Below are 18,402 nucleotides of genomic sequence, written 5' to 3' on the forward strand. Positions count from 1 at the left end.
TTCAAGGATCCATGGCATTGTCTGTTAGGGTACTTCCTCCATCCACGCAGACTGAAGCCCCTCAACAACTTAACAGTCAACCTTTTGGACTAGGAAAAATAAATCATCACACTCGGACTAAGCTGGCTGTGAGGCTTTCCCAATTTAGCTACCTAGGATCATCATTAGACAGAAGACGTATCATCCATCAGCTGACCTATACTCAAAGTCTCGTGAGCTTGGCTACCCTCTGTTTTCTCTGCTGGCATAGCCTTCAGAAAGTATCCAGAGTTAGTTCCAGGTCACCATGAAGTATTACAATAGGAATTAAAGGGGTGTGTGTGTGTGTGTGTCTTTAAGCATGTCATAATTAATTACAATTTAAAAATGGTGAGGGGTATATTTATCCTATGTGGATCACATCACCAGATGCTGAAGTAGGAAATAATGTTTGGACATGACCTCAGTCATTTCTGTTTTTCCTTCCTGGCAAAACCTCCACTTTCCAAAACAACCCAATAGGCGATAAGGGAATGGACAATTAGAATCTGAATAAAAGAAAAGGGACACAACCTCAAAATAGAGCATCTTAAATCCTGACATTGATGGCCTTGTGTGTTCATATGGATGTTGTTTGATCAGCCTAGTATCAATATTACAAAGAGATCTAATCCCAAATGATTAAAAAAAAAAGGAATAGATACTTAAGGGAATGAGATAGATTTATTCAGGGGAGGAAATAGTAGCTCAGTACCAGCTGAACAAAACTCAGTGAGCTCAATGAAAGGATCAAGGACTAATCTCCCTGATATAATTTGATTTTTCACATTAAATTTTAGAATATTGAACCCACCTCAGTGTGTAGGCGTGTGCATCTATCTATCTATCTATCTATCTATCTATCTATCTATCTATATCTATCTATTTAGATAGATAGATAGATAGTCATTATACTAGTGCAGTTCACTGATTATACAAGTGAAACAAATCTCCTTTTCATAAAAACAGTCCTGCTAGTGTGACAAATGAAAAAACAAAATCCAGCAAGGGTAAAAATTTTCATATACCATCTGAAAGACCCCAGAGGGGGAAAAGCCAGACCCCCAAATCTCTCCATTCAGTACTGTAAAATCTCTAATTTTTCAATTCTTCCATTGAAAACAATCCAGATTCACTTCTAGCTTTAAAAAGACTGACAGAAAAACAAATACCTCCAATGAAGAATGGGATTAATCTAGCTTCAGAATGGAGCTCTGCAGTCAGGAGCTCTTATTATCTAGTCATAGCTGATTGAATTTCCTTTTTGCCATTTCTTTTTTTTATCCTTTCCTATTTTCAGTTATCAAGAGAAGAAAAATACAAAGTCAAGTTTTTCCTCCATGTTTCATTTTTGTCTTTAAAACATGGTTGAGCAATTTTGTATTGAAATCTAGAATGAATAAAATTAAAAAGACTCTTTTTAGTAAAACAATGTCCCTTTACCAGTAGGCACTCTATTGAAAAATATAATTGTAAAAAAAAAATACATTATGTAACATTACAGTTCCAGACTGATGTCTTTAGTATTAAGATGACTCTTAGAAAACTGAAAATAAGATTTGTTACTTTTAATATTTGAAAGTAAATTAATTCAGTATCTCAGTTTTTTTAATTTTATTTTTCTTCATATTCTAATTTCATATCTAGAGAGTGCTCCAATATTTACATATTGTCTCTGACACATGCAATATACCTTCTACCTTAAATTTCCCACTTGGATCCCTTTAATTTCGTAGTAGTTTGAGTTTTTTTTTTGTTTTGGGTGTGTGTGTGTGTGTGTGTGTGTGTGTGTGTGTGTGTGTGTGTGTTAAGAATGTAGATTTGTGAAACATCATAAATGTTCGGGAGGAAAGCATGCTACCCTGGGCTCAGAAATTATATAAAAAGCTTCTGGTACACATTTTAAATTAAAGTGGGTCATATAAAGATTATTAACTAAACAAATTTAGCCAGCTTGGCAATAGGTGATTCATGCTGAATCTCAGCAGGAGTGGAGATATACCCCGGAAGCTGAGGTGTTAGCTCTTGTTCCCAACACATATTCGGCTTAATCTTCTCCAGTGTCAGTGATCCGTGGGGATCACGGTGTAAGATAAAATTGTCTTAACTTCCCTTGGGAACTAGCCCTCCAGGAATAATATAAATGGGCAAGATTCAAGACCATTTCAGAATCATAGAAGGGGCAGGAGTATGTGGTTTGGGTGTGGAATAGAAAGAACACTGACCAATGTCCCAAGAAGGGGACAGACAAACCATAGGAATGTTCACTGGGAGAGTCACTATCAGAAGCGAATCCTACACTTGCCTTCCACGCACTTGGAAAAGTGACTCTACCCCATTTGTTTCTGATGCTAAACCTAGGATTACCAGGAGAACATAATCTAGGTTCAGGCTCTAGAGAACTCAGGAGCCTCCTCAAACTCTTTGGTTAGAAAACTGGTGTAGAGGAAACAAGAGTTATTGCAACCCCAAATAAGACCAGCGGACATGGGTACCATGAATTGCCAACCCTTGAAATCAGGACTCTTGACTCAAGAGCCAAGAGACCTGGGTTCTAGTCTCAGTTTGACCACCTAGAAGAGTGTGAAAGGATACAAGTCATTTTTATCACTCTGTGATTCCATTTTCCTCATCTTTAAAAAGAGTCAGTTCAAACTGGATGCTCTTCAAGGCCAGGTCTAAAAATGTAGTGGTCCTGTCATTCTCATTTTGATTTTCTTAAAGATTTGAGATTAGCTGGGAATAAGGATAGGGAAGTTGGGTACTGATACAGATATCAGTACCTCCAGCATCTCCGATGTCATCACTGTAGAAACTTTCTGCATTTCTGCAACCAGTTGATAACTTAGTAAATGTCTTATTAAAAAGCTGTATCAGGCTCAAGTTAGATGACTTGCCCATCACATCTCTAATAATGTAAAAGGCAGGATGTGAACTCAGGTCCTCCTGTCTCCAAGTCCACTACTTGATCTGCTGCGCCAGGGAGCCTCTTGGACATATGAAAAATTAGTAGAAAATAAGAGGGATTGAATGGAATAGTAAAAGTGCCGGTGAGTGGTGATAGCTACCTCTGTTGGATATAAGGACTACAGATAGCCTCCAGGATCAACCAACCAATAAATATCCATCCATGTCTCATCTGTTGGGTGTGAATGTACCTTGAGGATCTGACCTGGGTTTTCTTCTTTCTGCACAGTCTTTCTTTTGATTACATTAGCTCCCATAGGTTTAACTAACATCCTTATTCAAGTAACTTCCAAACTACACGTCCAGCCCTTATCTCATTAGAAATGCTTGTTGCATCCTAAGCACTTCAAACTCAACTTATCCAAGGCAGAATTCATTGTTTCCTCCTACTGCCCCCCAGTACCATCGTCCTGATTTTATTATTTCTGTCAAGGGCACCACCATTTTGTCAATCCACTAGACTCTTAGCCTAGGAGTCCTCCTTAGTCTCCATCACTCCCTATATCTAAGTAATTGCCACGGCTTGTTAATTCTAACATCACAAGAGCTTTTGCGTTTTCTCTTTTTTCTCCATTCTCACCAAGTCACTCCAGTTTAGCAGCTAATCACTTTCACTCAAACAATTGCAGTAGCATCCTAATCACTATTCCCACATCCAGCCTCCAGTCCTTTCTTCACAGAGTGGCTCGATTTATACTTCTGAAGTGCAGGGCCAATCGTAGGCTCTCTTCTGCTTCAGAAGCTTCAGTGGCTGCCTGCTGCCTGCCAAATAAAATACAGCCTCTTCTGCGTGGTATCTGAAGTCCTTCACAATCTGGCACTAGCCTGGCTTCCCAGACTGATTATACATTAATCCCCATCATGTGTTTTACATTCCAGTCAAACTGGCCATTTGTGGTTCTCTTTGTACAATGTTCTTTTACTTTGGTGCCTGTGCTTCAGCTCTCTCCAGTACCTGGAATGTTCTCCCTTCTTACCGTTGTCTCTTGGGACTCTGTTTCCTCCAAGGAACTTCTCAAGTGCCAACTATGACAAGAAGCCTATCCCCATTCCCTCGGTTGTTAGTGTCTCCCTGTTCCTAAAATTGCTTAATTTTTTATATGTTCTGAACTTATCTGTGTAAATCATAGGATCACAGATTTTGAGCTGGAATAGACTTAAGAAACTATTTAATCCAACTCTTCAATTTTACCAGTGAAGAAACTGAGTCCCGGAGAAATTATGATTTGAACGAGATAAAACAGGTCGGTAGTAGGTAACCTAGGTGAAATTAGAATTGTGTTCCCATGGCTCCAAAGCCAGTGTTTTCCCTCTTATTCTACCGTCTTCCCTCCCAGCGCTCCCCAGAATGTGAGTTCCTCAAGGGTAGGTATCTTTCATTTTTTTTTTGTCTTTTTAGCCTCAAGCTTCACACATAGTAGGTGCTTAATAAATGATTGTTGAATTAAACAGAATTTATCTTGACTGACTTATTAGAGAGTTGTCAAAGAGATTAATTAAACAAAAGAAGTCAAATAAACTATGATTACAGTGTTTATTGATGCTTTTTAAGAACACCATTGTTATTTCCCAGTCATCCATGCACAGAACTCTCTTTTAAGAAACTGGTATAATTGAATGTAACATACTGACAATTCCTGACAACACAGGCCTCTTTCTGTCGTCCATCTCATCTCTGACCAAAATATATATATATATATATATATATATATATATATATATATATATACATATATATATATATATATATATATATATACATATACATATATATATATATATATGTGTATATATATATATATATATGTATTTCATCCTTTGTCACTATCTGGAGGCAAGATTGTTCTGAATCATAATATCTTTTAGTGTTGTTTCCCTTTATATTGTTATGGCTATTAAATATATTATTCTGTTGATTTCATTAATTCATTCTATCAGTTCATTTAAGTGTCTTTGATTTCTTCATATTCATGGGCTACAAGTGGAAGAGGTTTTCATTTATCTAGTCCATTCCCTCATTTTGTATGATGAGGAAACTGAGGTACACTCTATTTCTCATGGCATAATATTCCATAACATTCATTTACTTCAATTTGTATGGCCATTCATCCATCCAAGGGCACCCACTATATTTCAAGTTTCTTTGCCTCCACAAAAAAGTGAGGCTACACACATTATGGTGTATATGGTGTTTTCCATCTGTTTATAGCCTCCTGACCAATAATAATAATATCGCTGAGTCAAAAGATAGGAATATTGCTTTGACTAGACATATTTAGAACTAAGAATGACCTTAAAGAGCATGGTATATAACCCCTCATCTTACAGATGAATAAACTGAGACCCAGAGAGGTAGAATGACACTCTAGGTCCCACAGGTAACAAGTATGAAGGCCTGAATTTGAACTCTGGTGTTCTGATTTGAAATCTAGTGCTTTCTTTACTTTTTCATGAATAACTTAGGTCTCTCATTCTCTCATACCTCCTAGGTTACTGACTTTACATAAGAAAAGCTTATAATTCCCCCTTCTCTTTTTTTTCTTTTTCTTTTTTATCTATCAAATGCTGCTTAGCAGGGATGCTTTTCCAATAGGTGTCAAGGATTAAAAAAAAATAAGCAATGAAGCTTTCAAAGAACTCTTATAAGCTCTGCAGTAGAAGTTATTCAGTAAATAAGAGTTTCACAGTGGGTTATCAGTGTTTAGAGGAAGAAAGGTCAAAAAGTTAAACTTTGATATCTTTATATTTCTACAAAGGTTAGTTTTTAATGCAAGAGCTGCATTTTAAAATATGAAACAAAAAAACTCTAAAAGAATGACTTCTTGTACCATTCTGCATGATATGTTTCACCTCGTAGCTATACTTTTCTCCAAGAGGTTCAAGTTATTATCCTTGGGTGTTATTTGCTGATGGTATCAGTATACTGGGTCATTATCCAAGCAGAAGCTTTATTTCTGAAAGATATGATTGAATATTATGGAGGTGTGGTTACTCCCATTAAAATGATAAAGAAAAAGGGAAAAAAAGAAGAGCTAGTTGTAAAGTAACTAGATTGAACCTCAGAAAATGAAACACTTAGGATTTGGAGAAGGTGTGAAAATGTTCATCATGACTAATTTCTCTCTACAAGCTGGGCACAACCTACTTCAAAATATTGAGCCAATCCATCAAATCACCATAGAATTTTAGACTTGAAAGAGAATTCAAATGTAGCCCCAATCCAACAGTTAGCTAATGTGTGAATCTGCTCTATAAACTTCTAGACAAGTGGGCATCTAGCTTCCACTTGACAATTTCTAATGACAGGGAGCTCACTAACTGTAACACCATTGAGTGCCTACCTTTTGCCCAGTGCTCTTGGGTTCTACGGGGCATGAAAGAAGTTTAAGACATGACTCTTTCCTACGAGTTGTGGAGACAAACATGCACACATAAAACAATGAAAAATATAGTCTCTTTCATATGTATGTGTATATATGTGTGTATACATGTATGCATACATGTATATATACATGTATGCATATTAGCATGCATAATAATACAGAATAAAATACTAAATTATGAAGTATGGATAATTAAAGATTAGGATAGGACAAAATACAGTGTTGGGCTTGTTTGTTTGTTTGTTTTGTATGGGGAAAAGCACCCTAAATTAATATAAAAGAAAATTATTTGTTGTGGTGGATATTATTTTTAGAATGCCTGAATTTTCATTCTCAGCTGATAAACTAGCTGTATGAACTCAGATAAATTGCTAAACTTCTCTGGGCCTCAGTTTCCTTACATGAATTTAAAGTAAGAAAGAACTGGGTTCAAATTCTGCTTCAGACTCGTACTAGTTGTTTGGCCCTGGATGACTCACTTATCCTCTTTCAGGCTTAACTTTCTCATCTTTAAAATGAAGACAAAGTAACACGTTAGTAGTAATTTTGCCCAGTTCTAGGGAGCATCAGATAAGACACGCTTATGAAGGGCTTTGTGAAGGTCTATGCACCACATAAACGTCAGTTATCATCATCATCATCATCATCATTATCACTGTCATAATCATCATCATCACCATCACCATTTTCATCATCGTCATTATCATCAACAACAATGGACAGAGTTAGCTCTTCCAGCCCTGTAATACTATGATCATACAATCCTGAGGAAGAGACCAATGTAGACTATCGTTGCAGGATTTGGGGCTGTAAGGGACCATAGAGATCACTCTATACCTCATTTTACAGAGGAGGAAACTGAGACCCATATCAGTGATCTGATTTGCTCAGGGTCATGAATAATAAGTAGAAGTGGCAGAGTTCAAATCAGGGGTCTCTGATTTCAAATCTAGAGTACTTTCCACTAAATCACACTGCCCTGACGGAGAATTGAAAAGAGGATATGGGGGTAGGGGGAAGAATCTCAAGTAGTGTTGCCCTGGCACTCCTTTGGGAAGAACTGGAACACTTGGCCAGCATGAGAGGGCTAACTTCAAAAAACAACCAACCTGAGATACTCCTCAGAGGTCATTCTGCACCCATGTTGCCAACAATCAATATGATCAATTAATGAATATTTATTAAGGGCCTATTGTGTTCCAGGTACTGTGCTTTCTCATCATTGGGTTTCTGAGAAAAATTGTGAAGGAAAGTACTTAAAAAAATAGGAGCCGTAGGAAAGACTGTATAAATATAAATATATATATATATATATATATATATACACACACACACACACACACACACACACACACACACACACACATACATATGTATATATTTAAAATTGTACTATAGAACTCTGATTATTTGAGTGATCAGCTTCTGTGTTTTCGAAGTGTGATAAGTATAAGATGTGTTGAAATGATGAAGTATTTTCATTACAAAAATCAGTGAATAGAAGAGGTCAGATGAAGTTGCGGCTTCTTCCCTCCTGCCTCAGCCCCTCCTCACTCCCTCAGACCCTTTTCCCCTAACAGAATTTGGAAGCTGTGACAAGTTATTTGAAAATCTCTTTGATGTTGGTCTCTGGTGAGAAACTGTGTGTTACTGTTCACTTTCTGGAGTCAGATGGATGTCTGTTTGGGAAAGGAGGGAGGCTAGAAGAGCGTGTAGGGGGACCCCACATCACAGGCTTTGATCTCTCTCCTGATTCCCCATGGGATTTTCCCACCTTTTGATGTTGGGGATCAGTTAATTATTAGATAAAAATCAGTTTGAGGGACCAGAAATCATTTTGAAGCCTCTATTCTCTTACTGTCTCTACTTTGATCTGAGAAAATGCAGCAAAGGAAGACAACTTAACGGCACTCTGGTTTGGTGAAAAAGCTTAAGTGTCAGGGCATATGAATCCTAGCCTCGGTTCAATCCCTAAGCCATTATGTGGCTCTGGCCAAATCACCTGCTTTCTTGGGCCTTGGTTTCTGTCATCTGAAAAGTGAGGGCTTTGTACCAACTGGTCTGCTGAGGTCCCTTTTCAGTTTTGACACTATATGATTCAAATTCAGTTTTACAGAGCACCTCTGAAAAATCTATCATCAGACAAATCATGCAGCATTTATTAAGCTCTTAACCAAGTTCCGGGAACTGTTCTCTACTGGAGATAGAAAAACAAAGGCTGAAACAATCCCTGCCCTCAAGGAGAGCATACATAGACGTATAAACATTGAATAGATGTGGAAAAATACAGAATACATGCTAGGTAATTAAATACAAGGTAGCTAGAGAGAAATGGCAGGCCAGAAGAGAGGACTAACTCTACGAAGCAAAATAACTCAGGCCCCTTCATTAACAGAAATCCTATTTTGAACCCACTTGTCCCAAGTCCTCTTTCCACTTACATTCCAGAATGTTTTCATTAGTAGTACGATTGTTTCCAGGGATCAAAATGTAAATATCTTCCTCATTCAAACAACATACAGTCTAAGCCTTTCCTTCACTGAGATCTTAATTTAAAACTCCCATCCCCTTTCCATGACCCCTCTCTGTTTAAAGCAACTCTGGGTATCTCTTGCATCACAATCTTCATTCCCAAAGACATTATATTAAATTAATATGGTTGAAGTCAAATTTCCTACTCCTTTCATTGTTGATGAAAGTTAACATCCTCCAGGGTTGACCTAAAAGACTTAGAAACACTCAGGGGTTTGACAGGCAGGGGATGCTGGAGAACCCGGCAAACCATTCTCTTCCAAGCCACGAAAGCAACCTGGCACCTTGCCTAGTAATGCAATTCTCCTAATGAACACATTTCCCCAGTCTGAGGCCATTGCATTGTGACCATGCCACAGGACTGACAAAGAGATAATTTTCAGTGTTCGGGAAAAACAAGAGGAAACCTTCAGAGGATGTGTTTTGTTCTTATGTCATGGACCATTATGGCATTTTCATTTTAATTGGATGTGGAATTCTCATGAAAAGATGATATAACGTGACTGTTCCTTTGGAAGACATAACACAAGAGAGCAGTGATGCTGGTGCTTTAAAGGAGACTGTAGTTATCATTATTGTCATTATTTAATACCTTGTGAGCTCCAACAATGTGCTAAGCACCATAAACAAACAGACTGTAGATAAGGTCTCTACACAGTTTCCCGGAGCATTAAGTCCCTTGTCCTTTACACAGGCTGTGAACTCACATAAAAAGCACATTTCTCAGGCAACAGGAGGTGTTGTTCTATTCATTATATCTCAGTATTTAAAAGCAAAGCAAAACTGGCACTCTCATACCTGCATATTTTCTAGTTTGACAGTTTTTCAAATGGAAATCTAACAATATAAATGAGGCGTGTGTGTGTCCCTAGCCTGGAATCACTCCTTGTAAAAAGTGGTTGGCAGCTGGCTTCTCCCCATTCCCCTTCCCCTCTTAAAAGAAGGGTCCTCACACTGGTGAATTTCAGGACTGTCTGACCTTACGTCAATATTAATTAGATTCTCCAAAGGCAAAAAAATGAAGTCGCAAGATTTTTCTCCATGAAATAAAATGTGCTCCCTCAGTGGTTAGGATCTATGATTTTTGGTGGGATGTCAGATCTCAAATGGACCGATTTCAACGTTGCTTTGTTTTTCCATTCTTTTGTTCCTCTCTTATTTGGAAGCTCTTTTTTCTATGCATAATTTGAATGAAATTCAGAAATGATTTTGTACTTAACTTTGTCATGTTTATGGAGTTATTTGATTGGGGTATCCTTCTTTATAATGTGTTCTGTAGGCTAAAATAAAAGCTATGATTTTAAACCCTAAAGTTCTTCCATCTTTGCTTTAAATAAGGTAAACACAGTTTAGAGCTTTATGCTCTAATACCTTGAGACACATTTTTAATGCTTGCCTAACTGAAATGTTTGGAAGAATTGGGGCAGCAGCACAGTTGGTTGGTAGTCAAAGGACATTGGTTTAAACCTCAGCTGTGCTTGTAACCTTGGGCAGGGAATTAGGATTCTTAGAAGGAGGGGATTGGACTAGATGACCTCTAACATCCCTCCAAGTTCTGAATCTCTGATCACAACAGGGGGTAAAAACAGGAGAGAGAACTAGGATTATATTGGGAGTAGGGAACTTACAGGTGAGGAAGTTCCTTCTGCCAATGTCGTTTGGCACCTTCTTTGCAGCTTCTAAACTTAGAGAGTGTCCTAAAGGACTAGGAGATTAAGTAACTCTGTGCCCAAGGTCACATAGTTAACATGTGTTAGACGTGTGACTTCAATCCAGGTCTTTCTGATTTCTAGGCCATCCTTTAGGCTACCCTTCTTTCTGTATAATCATTGTAAGTTTCAAGAGTAGTCTAAACAAAATTAGATGATGGTCTTCCATGATATGAAGGATATTGGAAGAGATACCAATGTAGAGATTATAAGAAGTTAAAATTGCATGAAAGGGTGAGACAAATACACACATGCAATATGTATGTATACACACATGTATATATGTATATACATACATACATACATACATACATATATATATATATACATATATATATATATATATATATATATATATAATATATATATATATATATATATATATATATATGGAAATGGCATTTACAATTTAGGAGTGACGGTGAAGAATAAATGGATGACAGCTTGACCATGATTCCATGGCTGTGGCAGATTCAGAAATGACTGTGAGAGTCAGTGAGCCTCTTTTATTGGAGCTTGCTTTGATGGTGGCATAGATGGAGTCAGTTGGCAAGTTGAGGTCCCTACTAAGAAATGTGGGGATGAATGAAACTGACTAAATCTTTTGTTTACTTGGCCAAATTTGAAGCTATATCCCATGATTAAATTTGAAGTGAAGACTATATCGTCATGGTAGTTGCAAGTTAAGAAACATTTTCCACACATAGTTTGAATCATACTACAGACTTAAAATAGGCAACAAAAATTAATGAAAAAAATGGATAGTGCAATGATGTTTTTGTTTTTGATATGTTATCCTGGTTTCTTATCACAAGTAGTTTATGATGAAATAGAAACCTGGAGGGTACTTGCTAAATTAAAATGTTCACTTCCTTTTTTCTGGATAATTTTTTTTCCATGCTCACTACTCAGAAAATTGGGGAGGGGGGGGAGAGTGTTTCCCCTCAGTGATTTTGGAGAGTCGTGATTTTTCTTCTTCTTCTCTGCTTTGACACCCCTCTCCTATCATGTCCACTAAAATTCATACACACTTAATCCACAGTACAGGGAAACCTTATATTAGACACTATAGGTCATATCTGAAAACCATAGAAGGGACCTTAGAGATCATGTGGTCCACTCCCTTCATATTACGGAGGAGAAATCTAAGGCTCAGAAACAAGGAATGACTTTGGGATCACACAACCTGTTGTGAATCCTAGGGTGAGAAACGCGATCTGCTGACCATTGATCTATTACCTTTTGTACTATGTGATTCTGATTCTTGGGAACTGAGGTAAATAAATTCACATTACTCAATTGACTTCTTAATGTATTTAAAACATCAGTGCATTTCTTTTCCAGGTTTCCCTATTTCACCTCCTCTTTGGATCGCCAGTACCTCCTCTAGCCTCAAACCTTAAATTTGATTGTATTTTCTTGCTAGTACCCTCTATTTCCAGGCCCAAGTTTAGTGAACTTTCTTACAGCAGCAGGATCCTTTGTTGTCTGACTCAAGGGTCTGCCCTTTAGCTTCAGGTTAAAACTAACCTGCTTGCCATACCCTGTTCCCATTCAGTAAGCATCCTATAGATTCTGCTCACAAGAATATCTTGACCAGACTTTTCTCCCTTCTGGACTCATAGCATGATGGTCATATCCCTTGAGCAGATCTTCTCACGTTGCCTAGCACATCCTGGAGTCCCTTCCATTTTCTCAAGCTGTTTTTCTCTAGCCCCTCAAACCTTGATCACATATGCAGGATTCTTCTTTCTTTCTAAACCTTCAATGTCTCAAGAAATTCACATAGTATATACCTCTTCCCTTCCCTTGCTGGATCTCTTGTGAGAAAGCTGGTCTCTTCTGCTCCCCTCTGTCATCATAGCCAGAAGTCTCAAAGCCTTAGGATTAGTTAGTGACAAGGAACAAGTTCAGGAGCCTCTCTGAGCTTCACGTTTCTCATCTTTAAAAATGGACATCGTAATAATTCCTACCTGAAAATGTTGTTGTGAGGCTCCAGTGAGATATGAGATAAAATATATAAAACACTCTGTCAATCTTAAAACAGCACAAATGTCAGCTGTTATCAATGAACCAGCATGTAAAATTTGAGTGTTTTTTAAAAAATATTCTGACACTTTGATAGATCCATTATTTCGTCAGTGAGAGTACCTCCTACACTTATTCAGATTCTAATCCCACTTTCTGTACATTCTCATTGTTCTATGGAGAGACTGTTGTCCATAAGTTTGCATGAATCTTTCATTTGAGATCCACCCAATGTATCAGATGCCTTCTTCTGACTCTTTCATATCTTGAGAATATTCGTCTATTGTAGCTTACATGAAAGGGCAGCATTTTGAAGTCTAAAGAGCCTAGAGTAAGAAGAACTACCTGGCTCTACTATTAGCTAGCTTCATGACTGATCATAAGCAGTAACTTCATCTCTCTAAGTCTCAGTTTGCTATTTTTTTTTTTGGATACTGGGATGGATAATTTCTAAGATTCCATCCAACTCTATAATTCTGTTCTGTTGTCCCTATTCTCTGGATCCCCCAATAACAATTAATGATTTTATATGTGTGTGTGTGTGTGTGTGTGTATAGATATAGATATAGATATAGATATAGATATAGATATAGATATAGATATAGATATAGATATAGATATAGATATAGATATAGATATAGATATAGATATAGATATAGATATAGATATATATGTATATATGTGTATGTGTGTGTATATATATATATATATATATAATAGGTATATGTATGTGTGTGTGTGTATATATATATATGCATATATGTATATGCATATATATATATATGTGAAAATCTACTATGTGCCAAGCACTACGCTGAGCATTTTACAATTATTCTATCATTTGATGCTCCCAATGACCCTGAGAGGCAGGTGCTATTATTATCTTCATTTTAGAGTTGAAAATTGGGGCGATCAGGGAATAAATGACCCAGGGTCAACTTACCTCATAAGTATCAGAGGCTAGATTGGAACTCTGGTCCTTCTGATTCCAGACTCAGCACTACCTAGGTGCCTCACAGAGGTCAGATCTGTTAGTTACATGTCATAATAAGAAAAAAAAAGATCCTCATTCAAGTGACCCATATTCTCTGCCCTAGGAAGTTTAGGATAGTTGTAAATATGTAATAAATTCTTATTGACTGACTAGGTGACTGAATTTGTTCTTTCCCTGATAACATTTACATAGCTAAGACCCTGAGTTTGAAGAGGTAGTGGAGATTAAATATCAATTTGGGAACATGTAAAAATGCACAGTGCTTCTCGGGAGGGACGATAGGAACTGAAGAAAAAGTTTCACAACTTGGGGCAGAAGTAATAGTCCTGCCTGACTAAAAGAGTAAAATGTACATTTAATGCTTTGTTTAAAAAAAAAAGTATTTATGGTTTTACAAAAATGTGGACTCTCAAAGGTCTAGGAATTTTAATAGTTTACCTACTGTTTGTTTTCTTTATTTTTAGTTCATTTCTGTCATGGAGATTAAATTATATAACTCAATAACTAGGTCATTGTTGGGAGCCATCTTGTCAGCACAGATGTGTTACTTCTACATTAGAATTCCCTGTGGTAAAGTTGCCTCCAATCTGGCACTTATTATTAATAAGAGGTGCTAAATAAATAAATTAAAGGAACAATTAAAGTGATAGAGAATAAACATTAGACACAACAAGAGGCTGTAGGTGTTCTAATTTCATTATATAAGAAATTTAACACTGTGAAAAGGAAAGACCCTTTTTTTTCCCTTTTGTCTTGATGGTCCAGTTAGACTCTGAAAACCTTGTTTCCACTCCCAAGCATATGTGTCAGTCCAGTGCTGACCCTTTGTATTGAACACAGTCAACAGAACCGAAACCATTTCAAAATCTCTACTCACAGCAGAGTTGCCTTTGCATTTTTACAAACTTCTGGGGAATGATACTATTACTGTCAGCGTGCACCAGAATTTGACCACAAAAAGATACATGGACCAATTATTCTGATTCATAGTTTTCTGTCATATGGCTAGGAGGAAATAACCTCAGGCAAAAAGCAACAACAACGAAAAGAGGTGGGACCAATATTTAGTCTATTCAGTCATCCTTGAAGCTTTATTTTTATTTTCTCTCTAATATTTGCTTGTTTTGCAGAGCTGTTGGGAGAAAGGGGAGGTGAGGGGAGCTGGCTTCCTCATTCCAATGCTGTAACCATACAGAAAGAAATTATCTTAGACAGGAAAGTGACAAATATGTATAGCTGATATTGGAGTGTAGAAAATGGTCTGAAACAGTGGAAAATGGTCCTAAAATAATAATAATAGCTAACACTTAACATATTAAAGGTTTGAAAATGTTATCTCATTCGATCCTCTCTGTAAGGTAAATGTTATCCTCTTTTTTTTTCTGGATGAGGAAACTGAGGCTGAGAGGTATTAAGTGACTTGCCCAGGGTCTCACAACTAATGGGTATCTGAGGCAGAAATTGAACTCAGGTTGTCTTCCTTACTTCACATCCAGAACTCTGTCCACTATGTCAACTAATTGCCAATACCCTCAAAGTAGCCAGATGTCAGAGATGTTCTTAGGGGCTAGTGAGTCTCCTTTCCCATCCACTTCAACTCCAGGCTTTCAGTTTCTAAGCTGGATTGTCCAAACAAGGATGGGTTGGGGGTTCATTTCTTGTTTTTGTTTGTTTGTTTGTTTTTGTAAATTAGTATTTAATAAAACCATTAGGTTCATCCTGTTATTGCAATGGTTAATGTACAGTAGTGTGCAACTTGGTGATATTATACATTAGTTTCCTCCCTCCATGATACCTCTCTGCTTTTCAGGCCGGAATGAAAAAAAAAAAAACTGGGACAGTTTTATTTCAGACTCTTAGAATCTATTCCAAATGGGCTTGCTCCTCACCCTTTGTCTACACAGTATCTAATTTAGTTCAGTTCAAATCAGTCTGACAAGTATTTATTGATTGGCACTGTGCTAAGTGTGTTTTAGCATCACCTTTATAATAAGAAAGAACAAACATGAGTAGGTTACAGTGAAGCCTAGAATTCTCCAGTTCTGTTGATCAAGAGCGATATGTAGCACACAGTGCCCTTACATTCCACCAAGGTAGACCAGAACACTGTTCCTTCTTGGAGAGGGGAGAGAAAAAAAAAGAAAAGAAAAGGTAATGAGCATGAGTTAAATAAGCAGAAGATGACATATCAGAGATAAGACTTGTCCTGGGCAGCTGCCTTAGCAGAATTTATGTGATAAATTGACTGAGGAAATACATAGAAGTTGCAGCTTAAAGACAGAATAAGTACTGGTTTCCTAAATAAAACAGCATTACATGACTCACGGACCTGTTAGGGGCAAGACTGTACTATCTATCTATGGCGTGCGTAACTATGTGAGGTGGTGGCATAGTGATAGAGACAGAATTAGGCTTACCGGATGGACTGCTTGAGGGTTATGCTGGTACCTCTAGACAATTTAGGCTTCTTTCCATCTCCCCTGCTACCACCAAGAGCAAGGACCCTCAGGTACTACAGAGGATTTCACCTCCCCCCCACCTCCGCCCCAGCTAATTCATCCAGCTTTGGGACTTGCACTGGGGTACGGTGCAAAGAATACTGGCTCTGGAAATGGAGTTACTAGGTTCAAATCCTTATTCTGTCACTTATTTCCTGTGTGACCTTGGGCTACTCACTTAATCTCAGCAGGCCTTAGTTTCCTCATCTGTAAAATGAGCTGGAGAAGAAATAGCAAACCCCTCCAGTGTCTTTACCAAGAAAATCCCAAATGGGGTCACAACTGGACAACAACAACAAAAATGAAGGTGTTGGGGCAGATTGATTTCTTCATCTATACACTGAAGCAGTTGGACTGGGTGACCTGTGAGGTCCCTTGCAGCTTAAAACCTATCACTGTTGATTGTTTGGCGAAGGTCAAACCTCATCTCAACCTTGTATGATTAGCTGGCCTCGAACTAAGCTTCATCTCATCCAACCTTGCTACCCTGTGGCCTAGCCTACACAGCCATATTGAGGTCAGCCTCGCTGCTGCCTCGATACCCTCGAACCCTCTTTCCACTTTTGGCTCTAAGAGCCACTGTGAATCAGAGGGATGTGATGATCTGTCATCCTGTCACTCCACGTCCTAGACTTCTGGTCGCCATTGCTGGTACTGATCCATACCAGTTCTATCCACCGCCTCTCCAGCTCACCCCACCCTGTCCCTGGAGCCTAGGCAGCTCTGTCTCCGTCTTTCATCATGCCTCATGGAGCGCTTGTTCTGGTGTTTAACAAATCACCCTTCCTGTTAGGTCTGTTTCTCTCATACTCCCTCCGTGTTCTTGTGTGGAGTCCTGACTGTCGCCCAGAGAAACTGCCTTCCTAGCCACACTACCTGCTAATAGATATCCCTTCCTTCGTACCTCGTATTACATGGAGGAGAGTGCTGGGTTGGTGTCAGCAGGACCTGAGTGTGAATCTTGCCTTAGATATTTAGTGGCCATGTGATCTTAAGCCAATCTCTTAGCATCTCTGAGCCTCAGTTTCTTCATTTGTAAAATGTGGATAATAACAGCACCTCCCTCATAGGCTTGTTTTGAGGATCAAGTGAGATAAGATTTAGAAAACCCCTTGCAAATCTCAAAGCACTATATCAATGCTAGCTCTGTTTATTATTATGTCATTCCTCCCTTCTTCCCCCCAACCCTACGTGTATATACATGTATTTCCCCAGAAAGGGGATTCAACGTGCTTATTTCTGTGACTTCCACAGCGATGTCCTTCCCCAACACCTTCATTCAATGTCCTCTCTCCCTTTGAGTATCACATTGTCCAGATGATCCTGGTGGCAGTTGTCTTTTCACCCCCATTTCTTCTCCTTTTTTTTCTCAAAGAGGTCAGTGTTTGGCTCATAGTTGCCCTTTCCACTCTTAGCTCTTGGCATTATACTTGGACCCATACACTTATATGTTAATGTCTCTTCCAATATTTTTCCTTACTTCTGAAATTCAGATTCTCATCTAATTCCCATCAACGTCTTCCAGTTCCTGTGATCTATACCTTGTCTCAACCTGAAATGTATAATATGATTGTTGATCATCTTCTTCGTCTTGTTGTCATTTATGATGTCCTACCGCCACACCCCACTATTCTGAGGTTCTTCTATCAGACCATAATTTCCTGTCCTTATAGTTCACTCTGTGCCTCAGTCCTCTTAAACCTATTTGCTGTCTGAGTCTTTGCTCTATTATATTGTCACCACTTGTACCACTTGACCTTCTCAGACCCCCAACCCTGTATTATTTCTATCATTTTCCTTCTCTGCCGCTACTCTTTGCTGCTGAATTTATCTGGAAGAAGTCATGCCTCCATGATTTTAAAACAGATTTAGGTTCTAACTTAACATGTCACTGAAAAAGTTGAGACTATCTGCCCCTATCCTTCTCCTACTTCAGATTTCCTCAGCTTCTTTTCCCTTTGCCCCAGTCTCAGATAATAAAGTGGCCCTTTCCCTTGCCAGTATGAACCCTCTACTTGTGTTGTTGATCTTATCACCTTTTGTCCCCTCCCAGAATTTACCAATTTGACCATCTCATCTTTTTTCCTAATTTTCAACCTCTCCTTGTCTACTGGATTCTTCTCTATTACCTTCAAACATATTCAGTTCTCTACTCAGAAACTCTTCATTTGACAGTCAGACTCCTAGAAAAACCTGGATATACTCAGTCCTACACTGTCTCACCTCTCAGTCTCATTTCCACCCCTTGCAATCTGGCTTCCAGCCCCACCATT

The sequence above is a fragment of the Phascolarctos cinereus genome, unplaced genomic scaffold (assembly GCF_003287225.1).
Source record: "Phascolarctos cinereus isolate Bilbo 61053 unplaced genomic scaffold, phaCin_HiC Scaffold_2;HRSCAF=192, whole genome shotgun sequence".
NCBI lineage: Eukaryota > Metazoa > Chordata > Mammalia > Diprotodontia > Phascolarctidae > Phascolarctos > Phascolarctos cinereus.